Raw genomic sequence first — 23053 nt, 5'->3', positions numbered from 1 at the left:
GTGATATCGGAGAGGTGCTTGTCCGGCAGTGGGTATAGTCAGGCTGATGATAATGACTTCATACCGGCTGTTCCCCTACAGTGCATTACGTTTCGTTATCACGACTTCTCTCCCACCTTTCTCCCTATCAGTATTTTCGTGCTTTTCCGTGTATATCTGTGCTTAATTTTTCCTTACCTCCCAAAATTTGCACTCTGATAGCGTGGTTATGTTACGGCATTGTACTCTAAGCAGCTAATCTGTGGAATTGTTAAATATGATCAAACCGTTTCAAACGTCATTTGCACCGCTGCCAAAGCTAGCACTCTTTTTTTGCGCTACCTGCATCCGCGACACAAAATAGTGCGTTGCCTGTGGTGAGCGAAAAATAACAAATACTTTGCCGGCAAGCTTCATAGATAATACATTTGTCATCAGCGTGACAACGCTCTTATTGCGAGCGAATCGATTGAGATCTGTGATTTTGTATTTTGCGTTGTCGTCTTTTCCCATTTCACGTTTTCGCGGTTCCCGCAACCCTGGCCGTCGTGTTTACTTTTCCGGCTCCCTTTCACTTTTGAGAAAATGGCGTCCAGCACAGCGGTCGCCTCTCCTGTACGCATTTCCTCGAAGGTTCGTACACCCAAGCTGTCAAGACACGCCAAGCAAGTAATTAGTTTCAAACGTGTACTCCCGTACCAGGACCCGTTTTCCGGAGAAGTCTGTTCGGGAAGCACTGAGTGCTGCGAGCGAGGATATTGGAGTATCTCCCCGTACCGTTGCGAAAATCAAGGCGGAGCGTCTGTGTGGGCCTTTGGCGTCCCCCAAGAAAAGACCTCGCGACGAGATTTCAAGCTCGCGAACAGTCAAAAATGACAGCTTCACAGTCCATGCCATCCGTCTGAAAGTGGACAGTATGTACTACACAAAGAGGAAAGTCCCAGCACTGGACAGTGTACAAAAGGCTGTCGATGAGGAAGGAAGGAAGGCCTCGGACGTTGCTGGCACATACCCACTACGGGGGAGTGGCCAAGACACAGGCGGTTAATTACTGGATACAGGAAAGTTTTGACGGGAAAAGCAGTGGCAATAGTATGTAGTCTGATAGATTGGAAGAGGGAAGGAAAGGGTCCAGTTAACTTGGAGTTCAAAGACGGGACAATTGCTTAATGTGCATAATAGTACACAATGCCTGTAATGTTGCAATGTCGTACTGACTGAGAGCGGGAAAAAGAAATTAGAATGGGAGTCGCTGCGTTTCTTGAAGAAAATTTTGCACAGCAGAGCGCACACTCCTGTCGCTTCGTCCAAGCAAAGAAGCGCCAATGGAAAGAACAACCGCGGAAGACATAGGCAAGCCCAGTTGATGAAATGGAATTTGCAAAAGACGCTTCCTCAAATGAGAAAAGCGGCGGCAGAACAGCAGGAAGTGATCTATTGTCTCAGGTTTAACACAAAAAGGGCACAGTGGGGAAGCTGCCAGGCCAGATCTGTGAAGGTAGAAATTTAGAAGGGGAACCCGGCAACGCAAGCGCGTGAAATAGACCTCTAGTCTGCGTGAGCGCCAGTCTTTGCTACTCCAAGGATGCAGGAGATGCTGATATTCGGGAGATGATGTAAGAGTCGAGGCAGCAAATTCCTGAAATATTGTGTAGCTGCGAAACCTCAATGCAGCTGTATATGCACACGATGGCAGGACAGCAACAATTGGGCCGCTGAGAGAGGCTCTTGCTAAGGAATCTGCAACCTCATTTAAGTGAAAGCCCATGTGACCTGGTACCCAAAGCAACCTTACCGAATTTAGATGGAGCGGAATCAGGAACTTAAATAGGCGTAATGGCCGAGAGTCAGTGGGTGAGGATAAGGAAGAGCAAATGGACAGAGAGTCTGTCATAACCACGACCTGGGAAACGGTAGATTCTAATTTTCGTAAGGCTAAGATTACTGCTAATAATTCAGCCAGAAAAATTGGAGTGAGGTCCAGATGGCGGACGCTGACCGGTCTAAGACCGCTTTCACGTGCCACAGAGGGCTGTTTGAGTTCACTCGCATGCCCTTCGGTCTCTGCAATGGTCCTGCGACTTTTCAGAGGCTCATGGACCGCGTCCTAGGGGAAGCGAAATGGTCTCACGCCATGTGCTACCTGGACGATATCGTGATTTATTCACGAACCTTCGATGAGCACTTAGGCCGCATTGCCGACGTGCTCGCGAGGGTACGGGCTGCTGGGATGACTTTGAATCCTGCGAAAGCCCAAATAGCGTGGACCCGAGTTCAGTTGCTAGGGTTCACGCTGGGCGAGGGCTCCATTGAGCCCGATGCGGACAAACTCCGAGCCATACTCGAGTTTCCCGTGCCCAAGGACATACGCGGCCTCCGCCGTTTTCTGGGCATGGCCAATTTCTATCAGTCGTTCATCCCGTCCTGTGCCCGCGTGCAGGCACCCTTGACCAAGCTCTTGGGAAAGACTGCCGCGTGGCGATGGGGGCCCGAGCAAGAGCGATCCTTTCGCCTCCTGTCTAGTGCCATTGCCGAGACAGCGCAGCTCAGGCTACCCGACCTGACCAGACAGTTCGTAGTCCAGACTGACGCGAGCGATCTGGGTTTAGGAGCAGTTCTCCTGCAGGATTTCGATGGCGTGCTGCAGCCGCTGGCCTTTGCCAGCCGCTCCTTGCTGCCCTCGGAGAGGAATTATTCCGTCACCGAGAAGGAGTGCCTCGCCATCGTGTTTGCACTGCGGAAGTTCGACGTCTACCTTGACGGAACGCAATTCGTGGTGCAGACAGACCACAGTGCGCTCAGTTGGCTGATGCGGCTCCGCGAGCCTGCGGGTCGGCTGGCGCGCTGGGCTCTCCTGATACAGCATTACGACTTTTCGGTGCAGTATCGAAAGGGGAGCACGAACGTGGTAGCTGACGCACTATCCCGTGCCCCACTCGCCAGCGGCGCCTTGACGCCAGCAGGCGGAGCGGGCGAAAAAGCGGACGAGCCGCCGGGCAGCAAGGAGGGGGAGCCCGCAAACGGGCTAACCCATTCCGCTAACCAGGCAAGCAGCGCTTCGCAAAGCGGGCGAGAGGCAGAGCTCCGCGTGAGCGCCTCGGAGACGCCGTCGCGAGCGGAAATTTTGGCTGCAAAGCTGAAGGGGGACGAGACCAGGCCCCCCTCTGGGGTAACTGGAATCGTTTTCAGCCGGAAAGAGCTGCTGAAAGCCCAGCAAAATGACTCCATGTGTCGCGAGATGAGCGACGGTCTCAGGGAGACGGAGCGCCGGGACGCTACTTGTATTGTAGCGGGCGCAGGGGGTGAAAGCCAGCGTGTGTCGCGGCGAGCCCCGGGGGATTCATATTTGCTGGACCATGACGGGCTCGTGCTGAAATACATAGCCACCGATGATGAGTCCATTGACCCGTTCAAGGTGGCTATCCCCAAAAGTCTGAGAGGCGCACTGTTGCGATTTTCTCATGACGAACCACTGGCCGGTCGGTCACCTGAGTGGCTCCAAAGTTTTTGCAAAACTGAGTCAATCGGTGACGTGGCCCGGCATGAAGCGTGACATTTTCCGCTATTGCCGTTCCTGCCATGTCTGTCAAGCGGTGAAGTCAAGGGGCGGCAAGCCGCCCGGAATGATGAAACCAATTGACAGTGTGCGTCCGTGGCAGATAGCCACCTGCGATCTGATGGGGCCTTTCCCAAGGAGTAAGCAGGGGTTCGTTCACCTGATGGTAGTAGCTGACCATTTTTCCAAATGGGTCGAGTTGTACCCACTTCGGAAAGTGTCAGCACGAGCGGTGCTGGATAAACTCCAGGAAGTGTTCTGTCGGTTCGGCTTTCCGGAAAGACTGATCACGGACAATGCGTCCTATTTCACCGCTCGGGTGTTCGGTAACACGTGCCGTTCCCTCGGAATCGAGCACTACACCACTTCACCCTACCATCCCTAGTCCAACTTGACCGAGCGAATCAACCGAACGCTCAAGCCAATGCTGGCGGCCTTTGCCGGGTGTCAAAAGGACTGGGCAGACCACTTGAGCGAATTTGCGTTCGCCATTCGAACAGCTGAGAATTGCTCAACTGGTTTCTCTCCTGCCTTCCTCAATTTCGGGAGGGAGCTGGCGAATCCGATGTCAAACGTCGTGCAGAGCCAGCTCGGAAATGAGCAGACGCGGGCAGACTGCTCTGCTTATGCGTCGATGCTTCGGAACCGGCTTGGCCGGGCTCTCAACAGAGCAAGGCAGAGTATGGCGGCAGCCAGAGCCCAACAGAAGGCTCAGTATGACCGCAAGCACCGCAGCCTGACTTTTCAGGCGGGCTATCTTGTCCTGAAGCGCAACCACGTTCTTAGTGATGCGAGCAAGGGGTTCTCAGCCTCGCTCGCTCCTAAGTGGCTTGGTCCGTACCGAGTGGTCAGAGTCTGGTCGCCGCTCGCGTACCTGTTGGAGGATCCCCTTACGGGGAAAACCAGCCGTGCCCACATCGCAGACCTGAAGGCCTATGCGTCACGGTCTGACGAGTTTGCGTCGGTACCCATTGGTATCACAAGCAAGCGCAAAGGCACAACTGGTGCTGCGGAACGCAACCGTACCGAGCACCGGTACAATCTGAGGCGAAGGTCACCAATGTGATTGATGCCGGATGGCGGACTCTCCCGCAACCGAAGGCACGCAGCCTCAGCTAGCTGGCGAGCTTTCTCGTCGGGCCCTACCCCAGGTGAAGCACGGCGGTTTCTTTTTTTTTTGTTTGCCGCATGCTCAGTTCCAGCTTTGTGCAGTTATTTAGTCGTTTGTTTGTTTTAGTCAGTCTGTAGCATGTTTTTGTTTCCAGTTTATTCGTTTTTTCTTCTAACGTTCCGAGATCTGTACATATGTAATAGACGTTTGCGTTGGCGTTCAGTTTTTTTAAACCAGACTTGTACATATGTAAAGTTCAGCCTACTCGCGATTGCACTTTTCTTGTAGCGCAGAGATGGCCTTCTTTTGTACAGCGCGCCTTCTTTTCATTTACGTTCTGACCCCACGGGTGTGGCCTTCCTCGCGAACACGGGACCGGCTGGTTCGCGGAGGGGTCGGCGAAAGTCTCCCCTTCCGGCTGGGGAGTGGTTTGCTCGTTAAGGAGCGAGTGTCTCGCGGCATGGTTTTTGTGTGAAGAGTGCGTCTGTGTGTCCTTTGACCCCTGCCACGGCGCCTCGGGACGATTCCGACAAGCGGGTCGTTCACTGATGAATGTCCGCTTCTGTGCCGGTGCGTGCCTGGGATTATGTGCGTGTTCCCAAGATCAAAGGCAACGCCGAGAGGGGGGCAGGAAGGACAGCACCCTTTCCCGTGTGGGTCCTCTTCGGGATCGTCGAGCGTCGTCAACGTCCTCATGCTCAACTTTGATGACCTTGTGGAGGACATGGGACCACCGTCAATAAATCGTCCACCGGGATCCTGAAGGCAGCAAAGGCGTGAGTTGGCCGCCGACAGGCCCAATGGGCCGCGCCACCGAACATTATGAGGCTGCAGGCCACCTGTCAGCTGGCCTTGTGTACAGTGTAGTTAGTTTTGTGTTGCAAGTGTTGTTTGTTTTCTGTTCTTGTTTGTTTGTCTTTTGAGTTTATGGCTGGAACTGAAGTGTGGTAGTTTTATATGGATTAATTTTTTAATTTTTTTATTTTGCCGCATGCTTTCGCCGATGGGTAGGAGGGCATTTAAGGAGAGGAGGATGTGGGAAGCCTGCTAGATTCCCGCCGTGGCATCTGCGCGGCATCCCGCGTCGCCCTCTTTCCTTTTCTCCCGCCTCGGGCGGCGGAGAGACGGCTGGTGGCTAATCGCTGTCATTCGGCCGCAGCTCCGCCCCCGGCTTCTCAAGGGCCTTCGCCATTGGTGACTTTTGGCGGGAATTCGGGACCCGTTTGGGGTGGTCACGCGGTGCGCGACCGTCCGAGCGGGGCCCAGAGAGAGAGACCCCTCCGAGACAGCGTAAGGTGCGTACGTTACTGTTCGTCCGGGCCGGCCTCTGCCGTTCGGACCAGTTCATACTCGAGCTCGCCAGCGTGGGTCCTCGATCCGCCGCGGCTTGAGCCTGTCCAGGGGTCCAACGACCTCTGACAGGCGCACCTTGCGTTGACTGCCCACTCTCTCTCGCAAACGGCCCAACGGCCGACACAAGAGAGATCACAGCACTGCCGCAGGGACAATCTCCTGCAGCGGCGTGCTAGCGGCGCGCATTTCTCTTGTTGCCACGAGTGCGCACCGGAGCCTTGCTCTGAGCGCGCCCCGGGACGGGGTGACTGTTGAGTGTGTGTATGTACCGCTGGAGGACGGCGTCAATAAACGTCTCCTTTGTGAACTTGGAGGCCTGTTTCTTGCGGCGAGCCGCTCTCCTCTCTGCAGAGGTTGAACGCCGCCGCAGCGGTGCCCCAGGGTGCGTGTGGTGACGGCTGATCGGGGCCCTTGGCTCGCGCGAAGCTCGAACCCGCGGTGGGTAGTGGCCTGTGCCTACTGAGAAACCCACAGTTTGAACGCCTAGGTCGGAGCTGACCAACACGGCCTCCCATTGCTCGAGAGTAGGAACTTCTATTAGAGATTCCAGTGGCGGCTCCTCATTACAATTCTGCAATATGTGATCATAAGTGGCTATTTCGCCACATAGTGTACATTCCGGCTTATAATCACCAGGGGCCAGATTACGCAACTGTCAATTAGGAAAATTGTCAAAAACTTGTCAAAAAGGTGTCAATAAGCCTCGTTCCTAATGGTCGGTCGTGGCCGGCGGCCATTATGCTTTCTTGCACCATGGGTGGCTGCAGATTACGTCACGGATGTGGCAGAAGTGGTGACATTGCATACCTAATTATGCAGCCGCTATTTGACAGATTTTGTCACAGTTTTGAGGCCGTCAATTTGACCGTTGCGTTTTTGACAGAAAATGGCGGCGGTGTATGCAGCGATACGACTGAGGTGGCAGCGGTGGCGCGAGCAACGGCGAAGGAGTGCGCACGAAGACGCGTTTGACTTGCCGGATAAGCTGTTTCAACACCTTTTTCGACTGGAGAGGCAGACTGTGGAGTGGCTATGCGATGAAGTTGCCGATGAACTGGGAGGTGCAAGTGCGAGCGCGCTGCCGGTGCGACGGCAGGCGCTATGTGCACTGCGGTTCTTTGCTACCGGCGACTTTCAAGCTGCCGTTGGTAATGAAGCGTACGTCTGTATCGCACAACCAACAGTGAGCAAATGCGTTCCAGAAGAGGGCAAATACGGGCTGGTTGGTACATGTTTTACGAATTGGAAAAACAGCGCAATCAAAGACGAGACACAAGAGAAGCACAAAACACCAGCGCTGACTAACAACCAAATGGTTTATTGCTACAGGTGAGGCAGCATATAAATGAAATGGCACGAGTAACAACACAAAATAAGCATGAGAGAAAGATACCGCACAACCACACAACTTGACTAAAAAAGGGGGACGTCACTGATTAAGATACGCAAGTTCCTTTGATAGTAGATTTATCAATGGGCTGCTGATACAGGTGTTACCGAGCTTTCTGATATGGAAAGCCTCCGAAATGAGCCTTGTGGTCTCATCTTTATAACGGGCGATGATAGTGGTCCTATTGAGGTGCGTTTCGCAATCATCACACTCAGCACAGTGCACAGCAAGATGATTTCTGCGAGACTTGTTCTCTATATCTTTTGCATGTTCACGCAGTCTATCATTGATGCATCGTCCCGTCTCACCGATGTAGAAACTGCCACAAGAGGTCGGGATCTTGTAAACGACACCAACACGACACTGAACGAACTTCCGCTTATGCTTCTTCTGGCAGCCTTTTCTGCCAATTTCTGACAATTTCTAACAACCATATTTGTTGGGCATACTCGCCGCGGTCCAGGAAGAGCCTTCTCCCTTTCCGGTCAGCTCACTCGAAGATTGTTAAGCGCAGTATCGCTAAGGCATGCCTAAGAGCCGCACTGCAAAGATCATGTCTGCATCAGACAAAAGGCAGTTTCCACGCACAGGTGAACAGGCTATCTGCAGCAGGATACCCCACGAAGATGGTGTCAAATGTTGCTGAGTCCCTGCTTGCAGAATTTAGTCTGCGAAAGATCAAGGGCACCGATGCGGGTTGTTGCAAATGGGTTGCAAGCCCCAAGGGTAGCGTTGGCCTGGCGGCCTGGGGCAAAGCTGGAAACATCCGAAGGTCCCGGCAAAGGATGAGTCGACTGGCAACAGAACAACCTGTTTATTCTGGCATCGCAAAAGAGCAGCCGGTCAGGGCGACCACGTTACTCGGAGGAAGAAATCGAAGTCTCTCCTTGGCGTCCGGGGCAGCTGTTTTTATACCCACGGAGTCGAGGGCAAGAAGGAACGGCTTGGGAAGAGGCGTCCGATACGGCGACGCTTGAACATGTCCAGACGTGACGGGCGCGTCCGCCGGGCCGGCGCCGGTCAGACCTCCTCGCCTCCCAGTTGGCGAGCTCCTCTCCCCGGCTGCCGCGCTTTGACAAGCGTGGGCACCAACATGCACACACACACACACGCACGCACGACGACACGTGGCACTGAAACCTGCCTGGACGCGCTTGGCGGGAGGCGTTGCGGCAGCGATGAACGGGCCCAAAATGACCGCCACTTTGAACGAAGCCGCGGCGTCCGTTGCATCCGCGCCGGCTATACCGCGCGTCGTAGGCGAGATGTAACAGACCGCCCCGCCGGGAGAAGGAGATCCCGATGGTCAGGGGACTGCATCCGCTGTCCAGAGGGATGTCGCTCGATGATGCTCGTAATCGAAACCGGTCGTCCCTCGACGTTGCTTGAGCGCAGCGCACAGAGAAGGCCTCGTTCTCGGGTTCAGGATCACATAGGACACTGCAAAGTCACTTCGGGAGAGTTGCCATTTTTGTGCTCGTTCCCAGCAAGCGTTAGAACTACGCCGAAACGCAACCGCTCAGTCAGCAAGCACGAGACAACCCTCACTAAGCTCTGCCAGGCTCTTTCCCCTTTTATACTACTGCCTAGTTCCTTACAGTAGTCAAGCAGCACTCAGAACGCGTCCACAAATTGGAAAATTGCACTAGAAAGCACATAATCACTTAGAAACACTAAACAAAAGCAATATGTTAAAAATCCTGCCTCAGGAAGAAAACATCAGTAACCAACAACTTTGAGGCGGATTCCTACGTTAGGGGCTTCGACTTAAGCCATCGGCGTTACCGTTGAGACTCCCCTTTTTGTAACGCACCTCAAAGGAATATTGTTGCAAAGCGAGGCTCCAGCGCAGGAGGCGGCTATTTTTGGGAGAGATGGTCTGCAGCCATTGGAGAGGGCAGTGATCCGTCTCAATGATAAACCTCGAGCCGGCTAGGTAGCATGACAATTTCTGAACGGCCCACACGAGACACGCACACTCTTTCACGGTGGCGTTGTACGCCTGCTCACGACAGGTCAGCTTACGACTAGCATACAGGACGGGGTGTTCCACTTCTCCATTTTCCCGTTGGCACAGTACAACGCCCATGCCTCGCTCACTAGCATCGCACTGAACAACGAACCCTTTTGTGTAGTCTGGCGATCGTAGCACAGGCTGGCTTGTTAGGGCGCTCTTTAAGGCGCTAAAAGCTCTTTCCTTTGTGTCGCCCCAGACGACTGTTTGGGGCTCTGTTTTTCTTAGAGCATCCGTCAGGGGAGCCGCGATATCGGAGTACCTGGGGATGTACCTCTGATAGTAGCCGGCGACACCTAAGAACGACCGAATATCGGTCTTCGTGCGCGGTTGCGGGAAGTCTCGCACAGCGGCCACCTTTATTTCAGAGGGGCGGCGACGACCCTGTCCAATCACGTGACCGAGGTAGACAACCTCGGCCTGTGCTAATTGGCACTTGGGAGCCTTGACTGTCAAGCCCGCTTCGCGCAGGCGGGTTAGCACTGCCCGCAAGTGTGCCATATGCTCAGACCAGGATGCGGAGAATATCGCTACGTCGTCTAAATACGGTAAAGCGAATTCTTCCTGTCCCCGCAACACTTTGTCCATGAGGCTTGAAAAGCAGTATGGCGCGTTCTTCAAACCAAAACTCAAAACTTTAGGACGGAATGTTCCCATTGGTGAAATGAACGCCGCATACCTACTAGCCTCTTCTGTAAGTGGAACCTGCCAATAACCCCTGACAAGATCTAGGGTGGAAATAAACTGAGCGCTACTAACGTTCTCAAGGCGCTCCTCGACGTTAGGGATCGGATAAATTTGATCCTTAGTGATGGAATTAAGCCTGCGGTAGTCGACGCAAGGACGAGGTTCCTTGCCCGGCACCTCAACTAAAATCAATGGGGAGGTATAATCACTCTCACCCGCCTCAATAACTCCAAGCTGTAGCATTTTCTTTACCTCAGCCTCCATAATATCGCGCTGGCGGGGTGACACCCGGTACGCCTTGGATCGTACTGGCTCTGGGGAGGTAAGTTCTATATCATGAGTAAGGACAGAAGTCCTACCAGGCCTCTCAGAGAACTGACCTTGAAACTCTTGTAAGAGTTGGTGTAGTTCGGTTTTCTGCTCAGCCGACAGCGGTGCATTAATGATTAAGTCACTAATGACCTGATCAGTGTCTTCCCTGTTCGTCACTGAGCCTAGTCCCGGAAGCTCGACCGGAAGCTCTTCTAACTTGCCCGTGTCGGGCATTTCCTCTCCAGTACCTGGTGCCTTCAACGCTACAGGCTCAATTTTATTTAGTTCGGACGTGCTCTGAATATCAGCTTGCTGCGCCTCCGACCCTTTTTCATTGTTCGACAACGTCGGCACCGCAACTACCGCCTTTGCAGCGAGCTCCCGAACTCTCGATCTGGTTAAGGCCTGAACGCTAGCCTCACCAAACAAAAGCCCCTTCTCGCGCAGGAGGTGATCGGACCTGTTCGAAAATAGGTACGGGTACTGGGGGGGCAGCATAGATGACACTGCGGCCTCCGTCTCAATTGCTCCGAAAGGTCCTTCAATAAGCACTTTTGCTACGGGCAGACACACGCTATGAGCTTCCACGGCTTGCTTGATCCATGCGCACTCGCCCGTGAACATATCGGGTTCTACGTAAGAGGGGTGAACTACATCCATTGTAGCTGCGGAATCACGAAGCACTCGGCACTCTTTCCCGTTCACGAGGAAGTCTCGCATGTAAGGCTCGAGAAGCTTCATGTTCTCGTCAGTGCTTCATAATGACAAAAACACGACTTTTGTTTTTGTTTCTGGACACTGCGCCGAAAAGTGACCCGGCTTCTGGCACGTATAACACACGCGCGCTTGCCTCCTCTCGAACCGCTTTCTGCGTTCGGCTTCGGCTGCCGCCGTCTCCTTACGTTCGGTCGAACTGCTTTCACTCGCATCCGCACTACGTGTGTCCCCCCTTGCTCTCATGGGTGTGAACTTCGGCCTCTCAGACTTGGAGCCAAATTTACCCTTTTGACCGTCCTTAGCTCCGCGAGCCCGACGCGTCACAAACTCCTCGGCTAGCTCGGCGGCTTTAGCCACTGTACTAACGTCTGGCCTATCCAAGACCCAGTACCGCACGTTCTCAGGTAACCGACTATAAAACTGTTCCAGCCCGAAACACTGCAGAATTTTCTCGTGGTCACCAAACGCTTTCTCTTCTTTGAGCCACTCCTGCATGTTTGACATAAGCCTGTAGGCAAACTCTGTATATGACTCCCTTCTGCCTTTTTCATTTTCCCGAAACTTCCGACGGAACGCCTCCGCTGACAGCCTGTACTTTTTTAGCAGACTCGATTTCACTTGGTCGAAATCCTCTGCCTCCTCTCTCTTCAAGCGAGCGACTACGTCGGCCGCCTCGCCGGGTAACAAAGTGAGCAAGCGCTGTGGCCACGTTTCCCGAGAGAACCCCTGCTTCTCGCACGTTCGCTCAAAGTTAACCAGGAACAAACCAATGTCCTCTCCAAGCTTAAACGGCCGCATCAGGTCAGTCATTTTGAACGATACTCGTTCTCCTGCACCGTGTGCCTGACTTCCATTACGAGCGCGTTCCATCTCTACCTCGAGACGCTTCATTTCCAAAGCGCGCTCTTCATTCTCTTTTTGCTCTTTACGTTCGCGCTCGTCTTTCTCTTTTTGCTCCCTCTCCTCAATGGTCTCAAGGCATTCCGACAGCTCGTCATCCTCAGCCTCCAACTCAAGAATAGCCCTTAGCAGTTCTGGTTTTCTGAGTTTGTCTGAGACATCCAGACCCAACTCTCTTGCAAGCTCCAGCAATTTCGGTTTGCGCAACGACTTCAAATCCATGGCTGCTCCGAATGCTGCTTTCTCTACTGCCTACTATTGTCTTGCCGCAAACTAACCCGGCAGTAACGACAACCACAATTACCAGCTCTGTTTCTGACACTAACAAAAGCCTGGCAAAACTCAGAAGAAGAAAGTCCCGCACTCACCAAACCTCGCAGCCAAGAATTCAGCGCAGTCGTTCCGCTGCAGGCAACCAGTCATCACACAGGGCTCGTTGCACTGCTCCCGGATGGTCGTTGAGCTGCTCAGCATACAGTTGACCGCATATCTTCTCTGCTGGCCTCCGTTGTCGCGATCTCACCGCTGGCAACCAGTTGTTGCGAAAGGGTTGCAAGCCCCAAGGGTAGCGTTGGCCTGGCGGCCTGGGGCAAAGCTGGAAACATCCGAAGGTCCCGGCAAAGGATGAGTCGACTGGCAACAGAACAACTTGTTTATTCTGGCATCGCAAAAGAGCAGCCGGTCAGGGCGACCACGTTACTCGGAGGAAGAAATCGAAGTCTCTCCTTGGCGTCCGGGTCAGCTCCCTTTATACCCACGGAGTCGAGGGCAAGAAGGAACGGCTTGGGAAGAGGCGTCCGATACGGCGACGCTTGAACATGTCCAGACGTGACGGGCGCGTCCGCCGGGCCGGCGCCGGTCAGACCTCCTCGCCTCCCAGTTGGGGAGCTCCTCTCCCCGGCTGCCGCGCTTTGACAAGCGTGGGCACCAACATGCACACACACACACACGCACGCACGACGACACGTGGCACTGAAACCTGCCTGGACGCGCTTGGCGGGAGGCGTTGCGGCAGCGATGAACGGGCCCAAAATGACCGCCACTTTGAACGAAGCCGCGGCGTCCGTTGCATCCACGCCGGCTATACCGCGCGTCGTAGGCGAGACGTAACAGGGTCTGGCAGAAAGAAAAAGAACAGTGTGCATCCCGTATGTGCACAAAGTTTCGCACAATCTAAAGAAGATAGTGAGCAAAGGAGGCATTAGGCTGGTTTTTTCAGCCAGGAATAAACTTAGCGGATTGTGCAAGCGAGTTAATGAGGATAGAAGCAGAAAAGGCTGCCAGAAGAAGCATAAGCGGAAGTTCGTTCAGTGTCGTGTTGGTGTCGTTTACAAGATCCCGACCTCTTGTGGCAGTTTCTACATCGGTGAGACGGGACGATGCATCAATGATAGACTGCGTGAACATGCAAAAGATATAGAGAACAAGTCTCGCAGAAACCATCTTGCTGTGCACTGTGCTGAGTGTGATGATTGCGAAGCGCACCTCAATAGGACCACTATCATCGCCCGTTATAAAGATGAGACCACAAGGCTCATTTCGGAGGTTTTCCATATCAGAAAGCTCGGTAACACCTCTATCAGCAGCCCATCGATAAATCTACTATCAAAGGAACTTGCGTATCTTAATCAGTGACGTCCCCCTTTTTTAGTCAAGTTGTGTGGTTGTGCGGTATCTTTCTCTCATGCTTATTTTGTGTTGTTACTCGTGCCATTTCATTTATATGCTGCCTCACCTGTAGCAATAAACCATTTGGTTGTTAGTCAGCGCTGGTGTTTTGTGCTTCTCTTGTGTCTCGTCTTTGATTGCGCTGTTTTTCCAATTCGTAAAGCAAATGCGTACAGCGGGTGTTGGAGGCAATTTGTAAAATTAGTGCGCAGAAGGGGTGGGTTCCGTCGTAACCTCTGTGACACACAGCTACATATAAATAAGACACGCTTATGCTGGCAAAGCACTTTATTTTTCCGAGCAAATGGCGCTTTGTGGTCGTCTTCTGTTTCCCAAGGGAAAAGAAACAAACAACTCGTCACATACTGCACCACTTTACCTTTTGGCATTTTTGTCATTGATCGAAAGAGCCGAAAAACAGACTTCAACAAGTTGTCTTCGTCGATTTCGTTCCGTGCGCTCTTTGCAAGTTCGCTCGGCAGGCACGTAGCTTTCACTGGATTCGTTCACATTTTTCTGCGCACTTAGGTCAACCGCACAGTAGCTTGATATCTGGCGCCGCGTAAAAAAAACAACAACACGGCGTGGAATCGGTTGCTTTTGTGCAAAACGGCTTGACGTTGTACCGCTGTCAGTGCAGCCCCACGGGACTGAAAGTTACCCACCAGCAAATTTAATAGCACAATATCAAACGCTTTTTGTTTTGCTTAAAATTTTCTAACATTAAATGCAATGTTTTGGCAAAATAAAATATTAGTTATTTTGATCGCTGCATATTTCTTAAGTCTTTTTACAAAAATTTAGCAAAGGCCCCTCGTCGTGCAAATCAGTGCTCTCAGGGCGTCGTCTTGCTGTAATTGGCTGATTCCTCGTTGCATCAAGCGGTGACGTCTCTTCGTTTCGTCATTTTGACGTCACTGTCAATAACTTTTGACGAAATTTGTGACAGTTGCGTAATCCAGCCCCAGGACAGAATTTTGACAGTAAGGAGTCATGAAGGATCGTGTCTGGAGAGTTGCCTCCACGTGGTCTCCTGCTCCTTATTTAAGGTTTTGTCTAGAGAGGGGAAGATCCTTCTTTCTAGTTTAAAAATATTAGTAATGTCATGATATGATGCTAGGCTGTCCTTCGAGAAACTCAGTAACTACCGAGTCCCCTGCTCGGCTGACGAATACTCAGGCTTTGATGTGCGCCGCTTCGTTACCAGGGTTCCCCGAGTGAGCCGGGACCCAGTTTTTTGTTTGACCCAATATATTCATTGCTGGCTGAGAAATCCTACCCCTCGCATAATTGTGTATGGTGAATTTAGAATCGCTCAGTACAGTATCAGCATTGGTGTTAATGATGGTATGGTATCCGATCTTGTACATTACATCCCTCTAGCCGAGGAGAGCAGCCCTCAGCAGGCCCGCTCTTTCCTTCTCACTTCTTCAGAGGCTTCGGCCAAGAAGGCTGACAGAAAACTCACCTCCGAGAACTTTTCAGCATCCAGGGTGGCCGAAGAGATGAGCAGCTTGAGGTCTGCTCGGAATCGTGAAATGTCCTTGACCAGACCAAACAGGATGTCTGTGTGGAGTGTGCGCTCGTGTGCCTCGTCCACTATGATCACGCTGCAGAAAGCACACAGCCATCCCCCCCCCCCCCCGTGAGCAGCGCTGGCCACAGCGCCATCTCAAGAGACTGGAGTCCAGCCCAGAAATAACGGCGGGAATATTAGCAACAAAGATAAATTCTTTCTAAAAAAATCCATCGCCTTGATCAAGTAGAAAATACTTGCGCTGGCAGCACCACAAAGTAAAAGCACTTCAATAGGAGCAAGACAGCAAGTGCACAAGTGAAACCAGGGTCACCCCAGACACCGCGGCCTCTTCCTGGTGCATTAGTAATCACTAATAGCTCAAGCTCAAAAATATCCCCCCGGTGACCCCTTTCGTCACTGCCATGTCTATGCTAACACTGTAGACTCTTGCAATGCTCCACCCAGTATATTTTCTTTCTTTGCTGGAACCTGTGAGCTGGCTACCAATTGAGTCATGTGCCTCAGTATGCTTGCATGGCCTCTGCCACTCTCGTGATCTTGCCCTCTGGCCGAGTCAAATTAGTGGTCAGGGTGAAGGACCTATTTGGTTTCTTCAAGAGGTACAGACATCATTCTGGTTACTTTTGAGCGGATGGCTGCATTTTTAATGTTTCCTGAGTGGCTGCTGGGCTGCACTCAGCGAGTTCCTGGCTACGAGCTGACGGACATGATGTCAAGCCTACCCTCAGCAGCACCGTAGGCAAGCTGGCTGGCAGTGCGCAGCTGAGGATTCCTAGTCTCGTGCCGTGTTTACAAGCATTCATGCTGAACATTGCATCAATGCGCGGTGACTCTCAAAGTGCGGCATCCTGCATGGAAACCCGATGTCAATGTGGTTTCTGTGGACCAGGCGAAGCATTGCCTGCCCAGAAGGTGACAGCGCTTGTTCCGCTAACAGGCGTGACATGGCGCTACCAATACCACCTCTGCGAAATTCTGTTCTTCTCGTTTGGCGTCAGCTGAGATCGCGGGTTGCTGTGCACGGGGGCCACGGAAATGAGGAAGCCGAACAAAAGAGACAGTACGACAAAGCAAAAGCACATCAAACGTGTCCACTTTCAATGCGGTCTGTGCTTGCGATATCTTACGTAGAGTAAGGGGTGACGTCACATCTCGTATTGGGTGAGCTTTCACAGGCAGCAGCTAGGTGCGGCGGTTAGAAAAGTATTAATTAAAATAATTACTTTCCACTCATTTCTGCTTCAAATGAGTTTTAATTGGGCCAGAAAGCTCAGCAGCAAATTCTGTATCTTCTTTCTTTGTCTTCGTAAAGTTTGCACACAAAAAACATTATGACCATCATGCCCTGCCACAGGTGAGGAAGTATTTCAGGGCCCTGCAACACTGAAAAAGGCTGTGCAGAAAAAAATGAGCACTTTTCATGGTTATATATTATTTTATAGCTAACCAAGGATTCAGTACTGGCACTAAATAAGGCATGTCTATAATATCTCAGAAGTAATATATAAATAAGTAGACATTGCTCTTTTTATTACAATCTTTAAAGCACAAAATTAGGCTGTAAAAGTAACTCAGGGGTTCAGTCTTGTAAGGATTCTTTTGCTGCTGCATTACAGTTAAACCTTGTTATAGCGAATAGGCAAAAAATCACAGAACAATTTGATACAGCTGAAATTTGTAAAATAAAATTTCCCCATGGACACATGCAAGAGCAGCGCAAATTTAGTTGGAAAAGGGACGTCAACTCAGGTGACCATTACTAGCTTTAGCACCATTTTGAAGACCACGAAAAAATTGAGCATCGGTTAAGTTGGCTTATCTGTACAGCACCACAAGCACAAAGTGGCCGCACGCCAGCTAGGGTGGCTTCCTCACATTACAGTGGTGTCCCGTGACAGCCATGACAACCTTGCTGCAAGGCTAGAACCATCCATGCCATTGCTTCCGGGGTGCTGTCGAAGGGTGGGAGAAGTGCAAACGCGAGTTGACCGCACCACCACGAGTGATTTGTGTAGTCTGGCAAAGCTTACTGCCTGGCACTGGGAAGTTGGATATAGCCAACCGTGTTCAATACATATACAGCAAGAATTGCATGTGTTTGTTAAAAATATTTTGGACGGGTTTGATACATGAGGTCCTACTTTGCTGAGCAGTTGAATTAAACTGTCTGTTGGCCACCAGATGTGACGTCACAGGCAGCAGCTGCCAATGGCAGAGGGGCAAAAGGATGCATCAAGAAATGAATGTTTGTTTTATGGGGTTTAATGTCCCAAAGCGACTCTGAACACTGCGGCGGAGTGCTCCGGATGATTGTGAGCACCTGGGGTTCTTTAACATGCACAGGTATCACACAGTACACGGGCCTCTAGAATTTCGCCTCCATCGAAATGCAACCCTTTTGGGTCAGCAGCTGAGCACCAAACCACTGAGCCACTGCAGCGGCTGGCGTCAGGAAATGAACTGTGACAAAATACTGCGAGAATGCTTTTGCAGGAACGAACTTGACAGGACAGAGCACTATCCTGTCCTGTCAAGTTTGTTCACCACAAGAAAGACACGACAGGAAGGGACGAACTTGACAGGACAGGGCAGAAACAAACTTCACAGGACAGAGCGCTATCCTGTCCTGTCAAGTTTGTTCCTTCCTGCCGTGTCTTTCTGCACTAAAAAGGAATTCCAAAATGCTGGCCCTGTGGCCTTCACGCAAGCATCAGCAGGCTGAGCTCCACAACTGATGAGAGTAACAAAAATCCCTTAACCGCTCTGGCACCTCAGCAAAAGTTTTGGCCAGAGGTGACCCAGTGTGGTGTGCTGCTGCTTTCAGACATGCACGGCAGCAAAGCACCACTTGGTACCGAGGTGCTGGAAGTGGTAAGGGAATACGTCTACTTAGGGCTCGTAGTGACAGCTGATCCGGATCATAAGAGGGAAATAGCTAGAAGAATAATAATTTGGTGGAGCGCATACCGGATGTATGCATTGAGACAAAGAGGGCAATGTCATTAGCAATATAGATAAGATAGTTAAAGTAGCTGAAGAGTTCTACACAAATCTATACAGTAGCCAATGTAAACAGGACATTAACGAGAGAAGCAGTAGTGCACAGCAATGGGACATCCCACCAGTAACGAAAGACGGAGTAAAGAAAGCCTTAGGAGCAATGCAAAGGAAGAAAGCAGCTGGTGAGGATCAGGCAACAGCAGATCTGTTGATTATGTAACTTATTTTACTTGGTTCTGAGTGTACAATTTTTACTTCTTGCTGTGTTCTGTAAAATATAAATGTACATACTGTTAGAATAGAATTTCGCCATTGCTAGATGCCATGAAAAGGGGGGCTTGAGCACAATGAAGTGAACTTGCTTCACTTTTTGTTTGAGCCCCCTCCACTGTTTTTGACAGAAATAAGCTAAATTTGAATTTGCTGTTGTTGTTGTTGTTGTTGTATGGGGCTTAACTTCCGAAGTGGCTCAGGCTATGACGGATGCCATAGTTGAGGGCTATGGATAATTTCGACCACCTGGGGTTCTTTAATGCGCACTGAAATCGCACAGTGCTCTGACCTCTAGCATTTCGCCTCCATCGAAATGGGACCGCTGTAGCCGGGATCGAACCCGAGTCTTTTGGGTCAGCAGCCGGGCACCACAGCCACTGAGTCACCGTGGTGGCCAATTCTAGTACAATATGAAAGTAAAAAAAACATAGTACAGCTAAAGCATTTTTATTTCTTTTATAGCAAAGCATATGCACAAGGTCCTGAGATTAATCATCTCACGCGAAAGTAAATAGTAGTGTTTTCACAGTGCTCATAAATTCAGTGGCCTGATCCTTGCTTCCCAGGGAAAGCCTTAAGCTCGGAGTGTTAGAAACATGGAACATGCCCACACTACGGGTGAACTATTGCAAGCAATCTTTATCGTACACCCTCTCTACTTTGCTAAATCGGTTGGAAGCAGCATCTTTGATGCGTTCGGTAAATCCAAATCTGCAATTAAATCGTTTCCTTCACATCTGCCTATGTAATGTGCGTAATATACTTTGATGTTCATGTGTTGTTTATTGCTTGGTGACCAATGCTGTTTTGTTCATTTTTTTTCCTGTATTTAATTTCAATAACTGCGGTATGCTCTATGATTGTCACATGTGGTTATAATATTTGCGCTCATCTCACCCGTAAAGCAATATTACGATAGCCGCACCTGTGCGAAACAAACTTGTAAGGAGCCTGGACCTATGTCAAGCCGTTGTCACAGCCTTTAGTCCAGTCTCCTCCTCTCAAAACGAACTGAATTGAATTTGAATGTTGGTTGTAATGTGCCTCAACAGACCTTGGTCTTTTGCACATAATGCCGCCCAATTTGAAAACAGTGAGTTTGGAGCAGTTTGGTGCAATTTTCCCAATTTTTATCAGGCTAGCACAGCTTATCTGGTTTCATGCAGTATTGCACATTTGGCGGAACGGTGCCATCACTGCTTGTATCGGTATCGGAAATACAATTTTTTAGGGTATCAGGCGTCGGCATAGAAGATACTTTTTAGAGTGCAGCTCTGAAGCGCTCATTTGTGGGTTGAGCCACGTCGCCGCTGTCGGTATAATCGAGCTAAGCCATAAATGAATAAATAAATAAAAATAAAAAGTGCCGCGACTGAGATTCGAACCCACGGCACCACGAACAGGTCAGCTTCGCTGGCCACTGCACGAGAACACTATGCTATAATCACAGCCAACCATGGCTTGCGTTAAACTTCCAACACACTCTCCTGCTATGCTGTGCACATTGTCGTCTTCTTCAACTAATGCTGCTATAAGACAAATATACGCATTCTCGCGCACTGTGCACTGCACGTTGTCGTCTTCATCAACTAATACTACTATCGAACTAATATCATCGCCAGACGTGCCGACAACCCAGTAAAGCAAAACAATGAGCGTATACAGACTGAGAGCACTAGGCTAACACCTTATCCGATCACGCCTCATGTTAAACTGCAACACACTCTCGCGCTGTACACTGCACATCATCGAGTTCTTCTACTAATACTGCTATCGAACTAATATGCACATTGTCACATACTGTGCATTGCACATCGTTGTCTTCAACTACTACTACTATCAAACTGTCGTTGCCAGACGTGCCGATGACCCAGCAAAGCAAAACAATGAGCCTACAGTGCCTGAGACTCTGAAAGAGCTGTGCTCAAATTCCGCATTACAGAGAATCATAATCGTCCTTAGAATTTTTGAAGTATCATACCCAGCCCTGGCCATCAGCCATGTATCAGCAAGCCAAGCTCATCTGCGCACTGTTTCGGTTTAGCGCGTCGCCGGTGTTTTTTGTGGCATGCGCCATTGTACGGAGCCCACCTCGTGCTGTCATGCAGATCAAGCCCATCCAGAGTCACCGATCGAAGCAGCCAGGAGAGAAAGATCAGGTAACGAATGGAGGGGGACAAAGAAGGGAAGAAGCAGCAGGAGAACATGTCGACAGAGAGATTGAAAGGAGAGATTAAAAATGCTGGCCCGGACAGAAACAAGTGAGAAGCAAGGAGACAAGAAGGGGAGAAAATGAAAGAGCGCCACTGCAAAGAGACCTGATTTGAAAGTGCGTGCAGTAATGCTGCCAGCCACTCATTATCACAGCAGCGAAGGGCATCAGCCACATGAGCCAGTCTAATTGGTTCCGTGTTTCTCCTACCCCCAAGCAGCTGCAGCTCGGTGCTAGGTGAGAGAGAGCTAGCCAAGACTGCCTCTGGAGGTGACCACAGAAATGAAGTCCTCTTTAGAGAAAGATAAACGAAAGAGAGATGGGCTTGAAGACAATACAAAATAAATGAAAAGGACACTCGTCGCGCTCGCAAGGCTCACTGTTGACAAAACCCCGTGTTAACCACCGCCAAGCAAGAAACGGATCGGCGGTGTAGCAGACCAAGGAACGGCGAGCAATGAAGACTTCGCAGGAGCAAGAACAGAGGCGGCGACAGCACTTAAAGGGTGAGGCTTCAACTTCTGCAACTGCCGTTTTAGACGAGGTTTGTGCTAGGAGGGTTGTGCTGGAGCGACAGCGTAGGAAGCGTCAGCATGAAGGAGCCGCTGCTGTTGTTGCCGTGCTCACACAGATTGTTTAACGGGGCTGTTGCCTAGTTCAGCCGTTCTTTTTTTTTTTCTTTTTAGAAGGCGTCTCGTCGTTCCGCTGCAAATATGCATTCCCCTCATTGTGCACTGAAACTGCATGCACTCATCACGAGCTGCTTGCTGTTAGTGTGGTGAAGCCTCCTAACATGGATGCCACTGCTTGTGAGGAGGCTCAACTGCTGCTGCATTGCACTTGTGAAAGCCTGACTATTTTAGAGCAGTTTTGCTGTAATATTTCCACCCGTGGACATGCAGTTTTCATCAAGAAGCAAACGGCCAGTGCCTATTTTTTAACAATTAAATTTTGTGCGAGGTGAAACCAATTTTTCGAAGTTTTTTTGCAGGCATCCGATGATATGACCTTTGAATAATTAGGATGTTTGTTTCAGTCCCTTGCGGTCCACTTAACGTAGTTTTACTCTACTCGGAAACCAGTGCATTACTGATAGCTTTTTCAACCACACAACCAGTTGTAGGCTGCTGGTTGAGTAAACATAGCAGTGCCTTTCACCAAGATTTTGTGTTGTGCTAACGCTTTTCACTACGTCTGCACAGACAAATAATTCCAAAATACTAAGAAGCTGACCTACCTGTAGCTGGCCAAATCTGGCTCGGAGAGGAATTCCCTGAGCAGCATGCCATCTGTCATGTACTTGAGCACAGTCCGCTCTGAGGTGCAGTCCTCAAACCGAATGCTGTAGCCCACCTGCATGACACCAGTTTTCCACTGTACTAACTGCACACGGGCTGAATTTTTGCCGATAGCAGCTGTTGCGCAGTGGCACCATGTGGAAAAGTTATGTAGCCCACACCAAAGAGACAACAACGGGATTGGCTCTTACTGTAACAAAGTGGCAGTATTTTACAAGTCCGTAGCACACACCTGTAAAGGTCATAGAGGCCTTGCATCAATATTTCATGTCTGTTGTCTAGCAGCAACCTTATTCAACAATATACAGCAGACTCCTTTTAAGACTAACACTTCAGAGGCTTACAGTTCTGCTCAGCTTATCACAAGTGCCAAAAACATACGAATGTGTCTGAGTACGTAGTACCTAGGTACTGTTAGCAAATGAGGAGAAAGTCACAGGCAAGCACCCCGAACAAAAAGAATAACCTTTTCGAGTGTTTTGCCAGGTTTGCTGGCACATCAGCACTTTTAAAAAAATATAATAAACTGCACATCTCCAACCAAAAACTTTATTTTAACCCAACGTTTCGAAGCTGACTCGGCTCCTTCATCAGGGGTGACTGAGAGCAGTAGCTAGCGTTTTGAGTATGGAGGAGAGGAGGGGGTCAAAGGAGCGAAGGCTGTGATGCGAAAGGCGTGGGGAAGGGGGTTAAGGCTGTCAGTCACGTTGTAGCACTGCGGGGAGGCGGTCAATGGCGACTTTTTTTCGTTTTTAAAATTAAAAAAATTAAAAATTTTTGGTTGGAGATGTGCAGTTTATTATAAGTCTTCAAACCCAACCAGACAGGAAAATATGTCAAAATGTTTAGTTTTCAAAAATACCACAGTGCCTTTAGGCAAACATTCAGGTCTTTTGAGTTTTAGTCTTTTCAAAAGCTCAGACTGTTTGGCTATTTGTTGAAGACAACTCACAACCCACACACTCTTCTTCATCATCACCATCATCATCAACAGCCCAACTATGCCCACTGCAGGTCAAAGGCCTCTGCCATATCTCTCCAAT

At 50.4% G+C, this 23053-nt stretch overlaps 1 protein-coding gene and 1 pseudogene across 2 annotated transcripts in view; both read right to left on the bottom strand.

Moving 5' to 3' along the window:
* The window catches only part of l(2)37Cb (DEAH-box helicase 16 lethal (2) 37Cb), a 551956-nt gene that overhangs the window by 445719 nt on the left and 83184 nt on the right, over positions 1-23053 (bottom strand). The gene's annotated exons all lie outside the window — the stretch shown is intronic.
* The window catches only part of LOC144118315 (uncharacterized), a 29208-nt pseudogene continuing 21241 nt past the window's right edge, over positions 15087-23053 (bottom strand).

This window comes from Amblyomma americanum, chromosome 1, assembly GCF_052857255.1.
Source record: "Amblyomma americanum isolate KBUSLIRL-KWMA chromosome 1, ASM5285725v1, whole genome shotgun sequence".
Taxonomy (NCBI): domain Eukaryota; kingdom Metazoa; phylum Arthropoda; class Arachnida; order Ixodida; family Ixodidae; genus Amblyomma; species Amblyomma americanum.
Note: the sequence above shows the minus strand (reverse complement) of the source record. Positions and strands in the feature narration are given on the sequence as shown.